This window comes from Lolium rigidum, chromosome 6 (assembly GCF_022539505.1).
Source record: "Lolium rigidum isolate FL_2022 chromosome 6, APGP_CSIRO_Lrig_0.1, whole genome shotgun sequence".
In the NCBI taxonomy this organism is placed as follows: domain Eukaryota; kingdom Viridiplantae; phylum Streptophyta; class Magnoliopsida; order Poales; family Poaceae; genus Lolium; species Lolium rigidum.
This window is the reverse complement of record NC_061513.1, coordinates 27,989,412-28,002,361: the sequence shown is the minus strand read 5'-3', so window position 1 is coordinate 28,002,361 and position 12,950 is coordinate 27,989,412.

Genomic DNA, 12,950 nt, shown 5'->3' with positions numbered 1-12,950 from the left:
CCTATGCGATGATGGATCGGATTCGGACTCTTGTTCGTCGGAGGTTCCCTTTGAGGCGGCGCCGCAAGTGCTCGACGAAGTCAACACCGCCGACAAAGTCGTGGACGCTTTCTGGGAGGAGATTGGCTACCCTAACCCGGAGTCCCGTTTCTGGGAGAAGACACCGACGGATTGGCGTTTCCCGGATAAAGTATGCATGGTTCTGGTGTTTTTGGCTGCAGGAATTCGCCGGAGGTGGTAGCCGTCGAGGAGGTTTCGTCGGACGTTGCGACAAAGCCGGCGAGTTCGTCTTCTTCGGTGGCGAGGGGAGCGTCTGATGGTTGAGGTCCTTCTTCGTCGCCAATCGGACTTCGGCTCTCCAGGCCGCCGCGAGTGGGAAAGTGGAGAGGTCCGTTGCCTAAGCGGCGGATTACGCCGCCGCCGGTGTTGGGGGATTTTCTCCCTGCTGCGGTGCAGTCTCCTCCGGTGAAGACGGTCGCAGCGGTTTCTGCGCTTGAGGCGGGATCTACGGGGTTTCAAACTCCCTTGGATCGCGCGCCTAGGGCCCACGTGCATGCAGGTGGTGGACCGTGGGGATGGGCGCATCTGGGACGCCGGATCAGAAGCCTTCGATCGTATGCAAACCCTTCTCTGGAAGTCTTCGATCGCCCCTCCCCTGGTCAGCCGCCACCGCCTAGTCTCCTGCCTCGACAATCGTCTTCGTCGCCCTACATCTCTGCCACTCCGTCTTCATCCTGCTTCACCCGTTTCTTCGCTTCGGTGCTCGCGTTGTCGCCGCAAAGGCCCATGTCGGGTTCCGCAACCGCGTCCGGGCGGGGCGCAGCCTAGACCGGCGGCGTCGCAGCCTCGTCCGCCGCCTCCGCAAGCTGGCACTGCCCCGATGCTTCATCCTCGGCCGGTGCCTCCGCAAGGGCTCCCGCTGGCGAACTCAGGGATGGGGGCGCCCTTTGCACCGGCTTCTACCATGTACCAAGGTGGTCCGTCCCAGGGAGGTTTTCAGCCCCTTCAGCCTCCGTCGAGACAGCCGGGTCCGCCGGCGTATTTTCCTCAGCAGCAGCCGCCGTATCCCCATTTTCCGCAGCAGCAGATGTATGCACCGCCGTTTGGACAGTTCCAGGTACCGAGTTACCCGCAGTTCCAGCTGCAGCAACAACCGCCGCTTGGGGATGTGTCGGCTTCCTCTAAGAACAAGCGCAAGAAGAAGAAAGCACCGGCGGTGGTGCCTCCCGCGATTCCACCACCGGTGCAGGCTCTTGATCCGGGTACAACTCCTATTGTGCCAGTACCGCCGCAGCAGCAGCAAGCTCCCATGCAGCCGCCCCCTGGAGTGGGTGTGGTCTCGATGCCGATGCAGCCTGCGGAGGTGGTTCGGCTTGGCTCCCTCCATCCCGGTCAAGGCCAAGAAACCGGGCAAGTGCTCGGAAGTGTGCCGTTGATACTCATGCAACCAAAGACTGTAAAGTGCAACACTATTGTCTCGTCTGTGATAATATGGCACATCCTACTAATAGATGCCCCACTCTTCGTCTTCCAAAACCTTCTGCGGTGGTGGCAGCACAGGGTTTCGAGGAGTCGCTGTTTCTGGAGTTACCTGATTCTGTGTACAAGCCTCACCTTGCACATGTTTGTTCTCCTACTGCGCTCGTCAGGTTAGAGGGGCCCATGGTTGCAGCTGCCATCATTGAGAAACAGATGGCTCGCATTTGTCCAGCACCTCGTTGGAAATGGGAGGCACTTGCTCATGGGAGTGATGCATATCTCATTGGTTTCCCTCGGCAGAAGATCCGGAGAGAGTTGATGGATTCCAAATGAAAGTGCAGTCTACTGATACTCAGCTTACAATCAGTTCTTGGAAGGTGCAGGAAATTCCACATAAATTTGAGCTAAAACCAGTTTGGGTTACTGTTGAAGGGGTACCTTATTCCGTGAGGCATTTTCATGGACTTTGGGCAGTGGGTTCACTCATAGGCACTACTTTGGATGTCAATCTTGTTACCTTGCGGAGGAGGGGAGTGGTACGTCTTTTGGTAGCGATGTTGGATCCGAAAGTTCTTGAAAAAAGATCCGATGTGAATGGTCAGTTGTACATTGGGGTGACTGTTGTGCTGAAATTGAAGGGGTATGATTTCTTCTTCCGTCGTCAACCCGACGATTTTATCCCCGAAGATGGTTTTGTACCTTTCTTTTGGAAGCGCAAAGGAAATGATCCAGATGATGAAGATGCGGGCAAAGACAAGGATAATGAGGGAAGCGAAGATCCAAGTCGCCGGGCAAATTCTAATTTGGTGAACATGGATGTTGATGAGTCGCTGGTTCCAGGAGGATCTCATGGTACTGTAGTGGAGGAGGCATCACGTTCTGTTCCTTAATTTGCAGTCACTCCGTTTAATCCTTTTCCGAGAACGCCGCGGGCGAAAGAGATAGTGGAGGCGGCAAGGCAAAGATCTCCTGGCCTCATTGCTCAAACTGGCTGTTCGCATGTTCTGTCATCACCTATGCTTCTTCGTGACTCCGACACGCAGCCTGCCCTTCGCTCGGGGGCTTCTTCGCCGGCGGTGCAAGTGCATGGCGAGAGGGACGGCTCAGCCTTGCCCTCCTTCGCTCCGGCCCGGTCTACGGCGGCTGTACCGTCTTCACCAGCTTTCTTGCAGGAGGAGGAAGTGCTGTTTGGCGTCGTTGCCTCGGGGGGTTCTACTTCGCCCTCATCGCCCCGAGGTGGTAGCAGCCACCCTTTGTCGCGTTCGCAGGAGGATGCGCAGGAGGGTCCGGCTGCGGTTCTGTCCATCGGTGAACCAGGCTTGGGCGCGGGGCCGGTCAGCACCCAGCACATGGCGTCCGACGCCAAGCCGGCAAGGTGTGCTGGTGGTCTATCGGAGGCTGCTGCCTCGGGGGGGGATTCATCGCCACTGCCCCTCCGAGGTGGTAGTTCCCCTTCGTCGCCTCGCCAGCCGGATGACGTGTGGGAGGGTTCTGCGTCACCCCCGCCCTCCTACAGTCCGAGTGCTGGAGGCTGGGCGCCTTCCGACGAGGCCGCTGCGGGGGACACGCCCCCCACGTGCTTGACACCGTGCGGGTTCGTCGACTCCGAGGGATCGGCCTCGCGTGCGTCTTCGGCCCTGTATTCACCGACTGTTTCGCCAAAGTCTGTGGTTCCTCCTCCACAGCAGCCACCACCTTCTCAGAGGCGTAGTTCTCGCCACGCTATGGAGGCGGACGGCTCGAAGGGGACGGATGAGGATACCATGACAAAAGCGATGCGTCGCAAGGCGGTGCTGAACCTAGACACAATTGGTATGAAGTCAAATTCGAAATCTTTTTTACCTCTTTCAGATAAAGTTATTTCTTCTAAACTTGCTAGTGTAGGGGTTAGTTTGGGTTCGAATAAAGATGCTATTACTGTTTCGGCTAATGTTTTGAGACATATGGAATTTGATAGACTAAAAGTCAATCCAAAAGTCTCAACTAAGCCCATTCCCTCTATTCAGGATGATGAAGAGCTGAGTTCCACAATAGATGGTCAGCTTCTTTCTCATCTTGTTGGTGAGGTAGCAGAAGTAGATTTGGATGAACTAATGCTAAGTTCGGTATATGATCTAAAAGAATCAGCTCGGAAATCCAAAGCTAATTCTGCTTCAAAAAAATCTAAGTTTTCTTCTAAGGTTAGATCCACAAAATCCACAATGGTTACACAATGAATGGTATGTTCTCGAATAGCACAGGTCTCAAGGACTTGGCTAAACATTTACATATCGCTGATTGTATAACAGAACATTGTTTAGATTTTGTGGGTATTTCCGAGACCGGGAAGCGAGATTTCACTGGGAGGCTTCTAAACCGCATCTCCGGTGGGGTAGATTTCTCCTAGTTTTCTCGGCCTCCTCGAGGTCGTTCTGGGGGCATATTACTTGGTGTTAGGACTTCTACTATGGAAGTGTTGGCTTGTTCGGAAGGAGAGTTTCATGTTAAACTCCACATCCGTAACAAGTCCGACAATTTCATTTGGAGTCTTGTCATTGTATATGGTGCTGCCTAGGCCGAGCACAAGGATGCTTTTCTTCGTGAATTAGTTAATCTGGCGAAAGATAACCCATATCCTATCATCATAGGCGGGGATTTCAATTTGCTAAGATTTTCGCATGAGAAAAGTAGGGGCCGTTTCGACAATCATTGCCCTTTCCTATTCAATGCTGTCATTGACAGTTTGGATTTGAAAGAGATAGAAATGGTTGGGAGACAGTTCACTTGGGCGAATAGTCTTCCGGAACCTACATACGAGAAATTAGATCGCGCACTTATGGACCATACTTGGGAATCAAAATATCCTATGGTCACCGTACGGGCTCTTCCTCGTATTGAAGGTTTGTCGGATCATGCTCCCATACTTTTATCAACCGGCAAGCATAGATCACAATGTAAACGCCAATTCAAATTTGAATTAGGCTGGTTGCAACGTGACGGCTTCTCGGATATGGTAAAGCGAGTATGGGAGAGACCTGTTGCTGGTTCTAGTACTATTCAAAGGTGGAATAATAAACTCCGCGCCATGCGGAAACACCTTGGAGGATGGGCAAGACATGTGGCAGGTATTCTTAAAGCTGAGAAACTTCGCTTTACATGCTTGATCGATGATCTTGAAGCCCTTGCTGAGACACGGTTGCTTTCACCGCAAGAAATTGATCTTAAGAATCAATATAATGCGCAGATGGCTTCCATGTTGAGAGAGGAGGAGCTTAAATGGTATCAACGATCTAAAGTCCAATTTATCCTAGAAGGATATTCGAATACAAGATACTTCCATTCTGTCGCTAATGGCAGACATAGGAAGAAACTTATTCACTCTCTGGTTCAGGATGAAGGGACGATTGTGGGGCATGAACAACTCAAAGCTTACATCACTAATTATTATAAGGGCCTTTTTGGGGATCCGGATGAAGGAACTTTCACTATGGAAGAATCCATGATTCAGGATATTCCCCAAGTATCCGCAGAAGAAAATGCCTTTTTGACAGCCCCTTATTCTGAGGAGGAGGTCAAGAAGGCGGTTTTCCAGATGGAGCACAACAAAGCACCAGGTCCGGATGGCTTTCCAGCAGAGTTCTACCAAAACTTCTGGGAGTTTATTAAGTCGGACCTTTTAGCTTTGTTTTCTGCACTGCACGAAGATCAACTAGAATTGTTTCGTCTAAATTTCGGTGAGATAATCTTATTACCTAAGGTTTTGGAGGCAGAGAGGATTCAACAATATCGGCCTATCTGTCTCCTAAATGTTAGTTTCAAGATTTTCACAAAAACCGCAACATTAAGACTTAACTCGGTTGCTGATCATGTTGTGCGCCCGTCACAGACGGCATTATGCAAGGAAGGAATATCCTTGATGGGGTAGTCACTTTGCATGAAACAGTGCATGAGCTTCATAGGAAAAAGTTGAATGGAGTTATATTAAAAATTGACTTTGAAAAAGCATATGATAAGGTTAAATGGTCATTTCTACAACAAACACTCAGGATGAAAGGTTTTTCACAAGAGTGGCGTTCTTTAATTCACAATTTCATTTTTGGTGGAAGTGTTGCCATTAAAGTCAATGATGATGTGGGCAATTACTTTCAGACAAAAAGGGATTGCGGCAAGGCGATCCATTGTCACCCATGTTGTTTAACATAGTGGCGGATATGCTTGCTATTATTATTGAACGCGCTAAAGCAGATGGACTTATTGAAGGAGTAGTTCCACATCTCTTTGATGGTGGCCTCTCCATACTTCAATATGCCGATGATACAATTTTATTTATGGAACATGACCTGGAGAAAGCGATGAATCTTAAGTTGATACTATCAGCCTTTGAGAAACTTTCTGGTCTTAAAATCAATTTCCATAAAAGTGAATTGTTCTGCTTCGGTGAAGCTCAAGACGAGGCCCCCTTATATGCCGATCTATTCGGATGTGGGATTGGTCAGTTTCCTATTAGCTACTTGGGTATTCCGATTCATTATCGGAGACTTACCATAGCTGAATGGAAACAAGTCGAGGAAAGACTTCAGAAACGCTTATCAAGTTGGAAAGGAAAACTGCTATCTCTTGGTGGAAGGTTGGTTCTCATTAATTCGGTGCTAAGTAATATGGTACCGTATATGATTTCCTTCTTCCAATTGCCTAAAGGGATCTTGCACCGATTGGATTATTTCCGATCTAGATTCTTTTGGCAAGGAGATAGTGAAAAAAAGAAATATAGACTGGCAAAATGGAATGTAGTTTGTCGACCAAAAAACCAGGGGGGCTCGGTATCCATGATCTTGAGATCAAAAATCGAGCCCTACTTGGAAAATGGTTATTTAAACTTCTTTCAGAAGAAGGTATATGGCAAACGATTCTAAAGAGAAAGTATGTAGGCTCAAAGGCTTTGTCCCATGTGGTTTGGAGACCTGGTGACTCGCACTTTTGGGCTGGCCTTATGGCGACAAAGAAATTCTTTTTCCCATACACATCTTTCTCCATCAAGGATGGATCTCAGATACGGTTTTGGGAGGATAAGTGGTTAGGTAATACCACCCTTCGGGAGCAGTATCCAGCTTTATACAGTATAGTCCGCCACAAATCTGACACCATTGCAACGGTAATGCAAGATTCACCAGTTAATATGGCATTCAGAAGAGATCTTCTAGGCCCCAGGCTAGTATCTTGGAATACGTTGCTACAACGACTCGAAAGAGTTCAGTTGACGCAGGGATCCGATGTGGTTAGATGGAATCTTACTGAGAGTGGAAAATTCTCTGTAGATTCAATGTATAAAGTGTTAATTCAATCTGATACGCCAGTATTTACTAATAAAAAAATCTGGTCTATGAAGATACCATTAAAAACAAAGATCTTTGCTTGGTATCTTCGTAGGGGGATAATTCTTACTAAGGATAATCTTGTAAAGCGTAATTGGCAAGGTAGTAAAAAGTGTGTATTTTGTCATCATGATGAGACAATTGACCATCTTTTTTTCAACTGTCAATTTGCGAGATCCATATGGTCAATAACCCAAATAGGTTGAACCTTGTATCCTCCTCAGAGTGTGGCCAATTTATTTGGTAGTTGGCTCAATGGAGTGGATCGTAGGTATAAAACTTTTATTAGGGTGGGGGCGATTGCCATTATTTGGTCGCTATGGCTATGTAGAAATGACAAGATTTTCCATGATACTAATTCTTCTTGTTTGCAGGTTATCTACCGATCCACAGCTTTGCTCCGTTCGTGGTCCTTGCTTCAGAAGCCAGAGAGTCGAGACCTCTTTATGGAGGTTTCTACACGGTTGGAGGAGGTGGCGAAGGATATTTTTCCCCAACATGGATGGCGGCGTAATCTTCGGATAGAGTCTTAAGAGTCTTAGTTCGCTATCCATGTTTTTACTACTTCAGTTTTTCGCCTTTTTGATAAATTGTGAGTGTGCTACTATGACACTGTGTGAGTGTACGGCTGTGTGCATCTTGTTATGCAGAGGCTGGGTGTAATACTTTTTATAAGTAATGAAAGCGCCCTTTATCGAAAAAATTAGTATATGGACCATAGCTCACTCTAACAAAGTGGCTAGGAGCACGTGTTGCAGCTAGCTCTTGCATTATAGGCCACTGCCCCTATTTTTTCATGTCTCTCTCTTCCACATATGGGAAAGTACCATGTAGGCAGGCTATAAGCCTACTATTGTACCTGCTCTTAATTGATTGTCGTTGGTCGCAATCTAGAGTATGGCGGTGGCGGCGTCTGATCTACCTCAACAACAATGTAGCGGTTGACTATCAGCGGGGATATTTGAGCTAGGTCAGCGGGTAGCGATTGCGGTGGTGACGATCCAGGAGGGGCCCATTCTGGGCCCAAATGGGCTCAGAGGTGTCGCGGCCTAAACACCGTCCACGTTGCATTGTCTCTAATGTGGTAGATGAGGTGCTCTAGGGTCTCCTTCGCATCACGAGGAAGCTGGGGCACCGCCCCCTCGGGCATGGCGGTGGAGGTGGAATCCTTCGTCGGTGATGGCTGGTCTAGCTGGTTGTGGATTTTTGATTCCACATCTAGCAGCGGCGGTTAGTTGGGGAGGCTTGGCTGCTGGTGAAAGCAGAGCCCCGACTCCGGTCATGGCATGTGATAGCGGCATCTGCAAGTCGTTACTTTGTTGAAGGCGTCACCTTTGACGCCACGGTCTACGCACTCACGTTGTTCCGCGGGAAGCCCCAAATCTGGGTATACCGGATCAAAATATGGTGATGCTATCCGTGTCGCACTCCCTCATGGGGCCGTTGTTTTTGGAGCAGCTGCTAGATGGAGGAGGCAAGAGGTTGACGGCGAGCGTCGACGGGGTGGCGCAATGGGTTCTCGGTGATGGAGGTGACGTGATGGACTTGTCGGGGAGAGGGCGTTGTCTTGCGTTATGGTGGCATCAACGGCAGAACTGGTGAAGACTGTCCAGATCTTTATCCTGAAGATTGCTCGGCGGTTTGATGATGGTGATGGCTTATGTAGCATGTGCATAAGGTACTCTCTAATAGGTTTCTAGATCGGTTGGGCGCTACCGCTTCGCCTAGAGGGTGTCTTGTGGTATGTGATGTCATTGGTTCCTAGTTGATGGTGTGTAAGACTATGTTGGCATGATCTTCACCTATTGTCTGATTTGTAGGTGTTGTATGGTGGCTTCATATGTTTTGTTGTATTTCTTTGTCAGACCTTTGTTGAATAATCTAATACATATGTATATTTTTCATGCAGAGGACAAGGTCTCATCCTCCATTTTGATTATTTTTTGCTGCAGACTAACTCAGGACATGGATGCAGAATTCATTTGTGCAAAAAACATGAAAATGCAAAAATAATAATGAGAGAAAGACGAGGAAGAGCGAGGGGTGGAGAGAAAACGAGCAAGTATTATCCGAGCTCGTAAATTGTGGGGTGATGCACGTGATAACGAATTATAGTTTAAATTTAAGCAAAGTAGAATCTTGATATTTTTGGGTGCATGGCTACCTCTTTATACCCACCTCAATTCTCATGTGTATTACCTTTAAATTTATGACAAGAGTTTAAAAAAACACGTGGCATCCAGCTAGTAAGTAATTGTAGATTTGTAGTACGAGTGGAAAAAGTAAACACGGTTGCCAACGCAGCCCAAATTCGCTGGTGCTTACGGATGACAACGGCGACAACTGAATGTGAAATGATCAACGACACGCGATCGACCACAGGTCATGTAAGATCCAGCTAGCTCCCATGAGATCGAGTTAGAATGAAAAGCTGAATATCCGCACCGGACGGTTCTGGTAAAGGTGAGGAAGAGGTCTAGTTAGAATGAAAAAAAGGTTATCCGGATCCGCTCCAGAAGAGATCCGGTTAAGTGGCTGGATCAACGGTTGCCATATTTAGACTCACCCTAAGCTGACAGATGGAAGCACAAACTCGGTAAGAAAAAATCATAAGGCTCAGGAGAAGTGATAACGGGATCTGATCTTTTATTACTTAAACGTGATGTATGCATGGCTGATCAGAAGGAATATCCCCTCTACTGTCAGCTAGGAACAAGTCATCTATTTCTATTATTAGAACTAGAGGATCCCTATTTATACACGGCATAGATGAATCTATGCCCATCGATCTTTAGCCAAACCACTCGCACTACCACTAAAAAAGTACGTTCTATCTTCAAATCAAAGTATGGACGTGAGGCACATCACTATATGCTTGTTCTTGGTGCTGCTCATGAATGCAGACCCAACATCTGCAGGTTTGTGTCTTTTATTTACGTACATGTGCGTACAAAGTATTTCAAATCGTACTATAGGGAGATAAATTCTAACGTTTCACCTTTTTCACATGGTTTTTGGTGATATATTTTTGTTGTTGTTCTACATATACAAACTGAAAGGGTAGTAGTTTTTTTTTACATTTTTAAGATAAGTTCTACTGATTAAAATGCATACTGATATATGGATATATTTCCTCCAGGGAGCTGTCGGCAATTTGTTGTCATGAGTTCTTTCTGTTCTAAATGGGTATGCAAAATCCAGTGTAAGCTTGAGGCGAAGTACTCCTCGTCATATGTTCAGTCACACCACTGTGAAGGGTCATTTTTCAAGAGTGGTGTTTGTGTATGCGAATTATGCTACAAAAAAAACTAGTACGTGTATCAAGGCACTGATGTCCGATGCATCATCGAGGATAAAATAATGAGACTTTTACATTTCATCGAACAATTTTCTGAGATTATTTTGTTAGCCTTTGTTTCAATAGTTTTAGGTAGTACTTGTTACTAGATAGCCTTCTTGTTGGGTCGTTATCTCAAGTACCTTATTTTAGGTACTACTTATTTTTAGGTCAGTAGTTAGTACATTGAGATAAAATAGATGCTAAGTATGGTTTGTGTACGTTTATTTTCGGTAAATCCTTCCTTGTTGTTTGTTCAAAATATTAGTGTTTCAGCTGTGGCTTGTGGCCGTTGAAGTCCACTCTGTTATTTTAATATCATGATATTTGCAAATTTGAGGCACCTTCTAAAACACCATGTTAATGCACATCATGAATATTACCTGCACGATCAGATCTGAAGTTTACAATACTAGGTAGTTATTGTGGAGGTGCAACTCCCGTCTCAATTAATTAATTTAAATAACAGTGCAACATATTGACCACAAGATTAAGTCTTACCCTGTCACCAAATTCATTTGATTACCAAGTCGCCAATTTTAACTCACCAAATTATTGATGTGTTCTAACCCACTCACCTGTAAATTTGCAATTTCGTATATGCATCTCTCCTTGAAACCAATATGTATCAAAACAAATAGAGCAAATAGAGCTCCGGCAGCAAAATATGTCTCTCCCCTCTCTCTCTCTCTGTCTCTCTCTCTCTCTCTCTCTGTCATCTCTCAAACGAGTAGCAGAGGCAGCAAGGACTGCGTCGTTTTATTCTTTCCATTCTACTCAACCTTATTAGGTGGACCAGCGTCATCTTAAGTAGATGGGACTGGTACAAAAATTAGGTTTATCTTCCTGATAACACTATCATTTTCATTATTAGCCGGATCCATGTCATCTTCATGACTTCATAGACACTATCTTCTTTGTTGTTGTCAGACTCGTTCACCATATTCTTCTACATATATATCATCTACTTCACCATCTTCTATTATCCACAAAAATGTTTCTTCACCAACAAGTGTTGTTACAAACTCGTGTAATAAAAGTAGATCAAACAAAGAATAAGAAAACATATTTTACCTGGAAAATCCAAACTGAAAAAAACATAAAACGCACGGAGACGCTCTTGCTATAATTGAGAGGAGTATTACAATACACAAGAGGACAAACCCTGCACGTGCTATCAATGAGCTCTTTTACGGTGATTGAGACGGAACCCCGTCCACTCCGAATTTTCTTAACCCTTGATTAAAACAACTCATATCATTTAATTAACATGTATGATACTTCGACAGCCAAAACTGTACATATGAGCAGCCAATTATTTTTAATCCCAATGGTCGATTACTTTTAATCCCAGCGGTCGTTCACTATATGTCGACCCTTCCTGTTAAATTGCCAAGTTTGGGCGCCGCTGCCACCATTGACCTGTAGGAGCACCATCGCCGCGTGGCACTCCCCTTCGAAGGCCTGCCTCCTAAAGACCACCGCACGCCTCCCAGCAACCGAATCCTACGATTCTCCCGGCGCAGCCAGCTCGGCCGCCGCCTAACCGACACCTTATCCTCCGCGCCGAAGGCTGATGCGCCATCACTCTCTTCACCGGCTGGTTCTGAGCCGCCAGCCTCCACAGTAGGATCAGACTTGGCTGCCGCCACGGCGCCACCCTCCTCGCCCGCGGGATCGGACGCCACTCCTCCAGGTTAGTCAATTTCTTCATACTGTCCTCATTTAGATGCATTGTATAAAATTACTGTCATGATACATCAGCCAATATAAGAATACGAGCTATTGTGGATTGTTGTAGGAGACAGCAGCAACCTTGTAACAGTATCGCTTGCCTCAAGAATGGCTGATCCTTCATCTAATTTAGAAGACCATTGTAATTCGTCAAGTCAATCTCCAGACTCTTCTGCAGTCTGTGGATGGTAGCACAACTACCTAGCAGCATAAGCCACACTGTAAGTTTTTCCCTGCGGTCCTTGCTCTGCTACAACTACAATTCAGTTTTATGCATGAGAAAGAAAAGGGATAACTTATCGCGTGTATCTTCATCAGGAACTTCTCAAGACAAGTGATAGCTTAAAATAAAATTCAGCTCCATGCAGTATATTTCCAGATAAGAAAGGGTTTGCGATAGGGTGATCCCTTGTCTCCTATCCTTTTTAATATTGTGGTGGATATGTTGGCTATCACAATTGAGAGAGCAAAAAATGATAATCAAGTAGGGGGTCTTATTCTTCATCTTGTTGAGGGGGATCTCTATTTTACAATATGCCGATGATACTATCCTTTTCTTGGAACATGACCTCCAGAAAGCTGTGAATATGAAACTAATTTTATGTCTTTTTGAAGAACTATCTGGCCTCAAAATTAATTTTCATAAGAGCGAAATCTTTTGTTTTGGTAAGGCAAGGGATGAGGTTGATCAGTATAAACATATATTTGGATGTGATGCCGGTGCATTACCTTTTAAATATTTAGGTATACCTATTCACTATAGAAAGCTTAGAAATTCTGATTGGTACCCAGTGGAGACCCGATTTGAAAGCAAACTGGGTTGCTGGAAAGGCAAATTACTATCCTATAGTGATAGACTTGTTCTTATCAGTTCAGTTTTAACAAGCTTACCGATGTTCATGTTATCTTTCCTAGAGATACCTATTGGGGTAAGGAAAAGATTGAATTTCTATAGATCAAGATTCTTTTGGCAATCTGAGGAAAATAAAAGAAAATATAGACTTACAAAGTGGAATATTGTCTACCGACCCAAGGATCAAGGGGGTCTA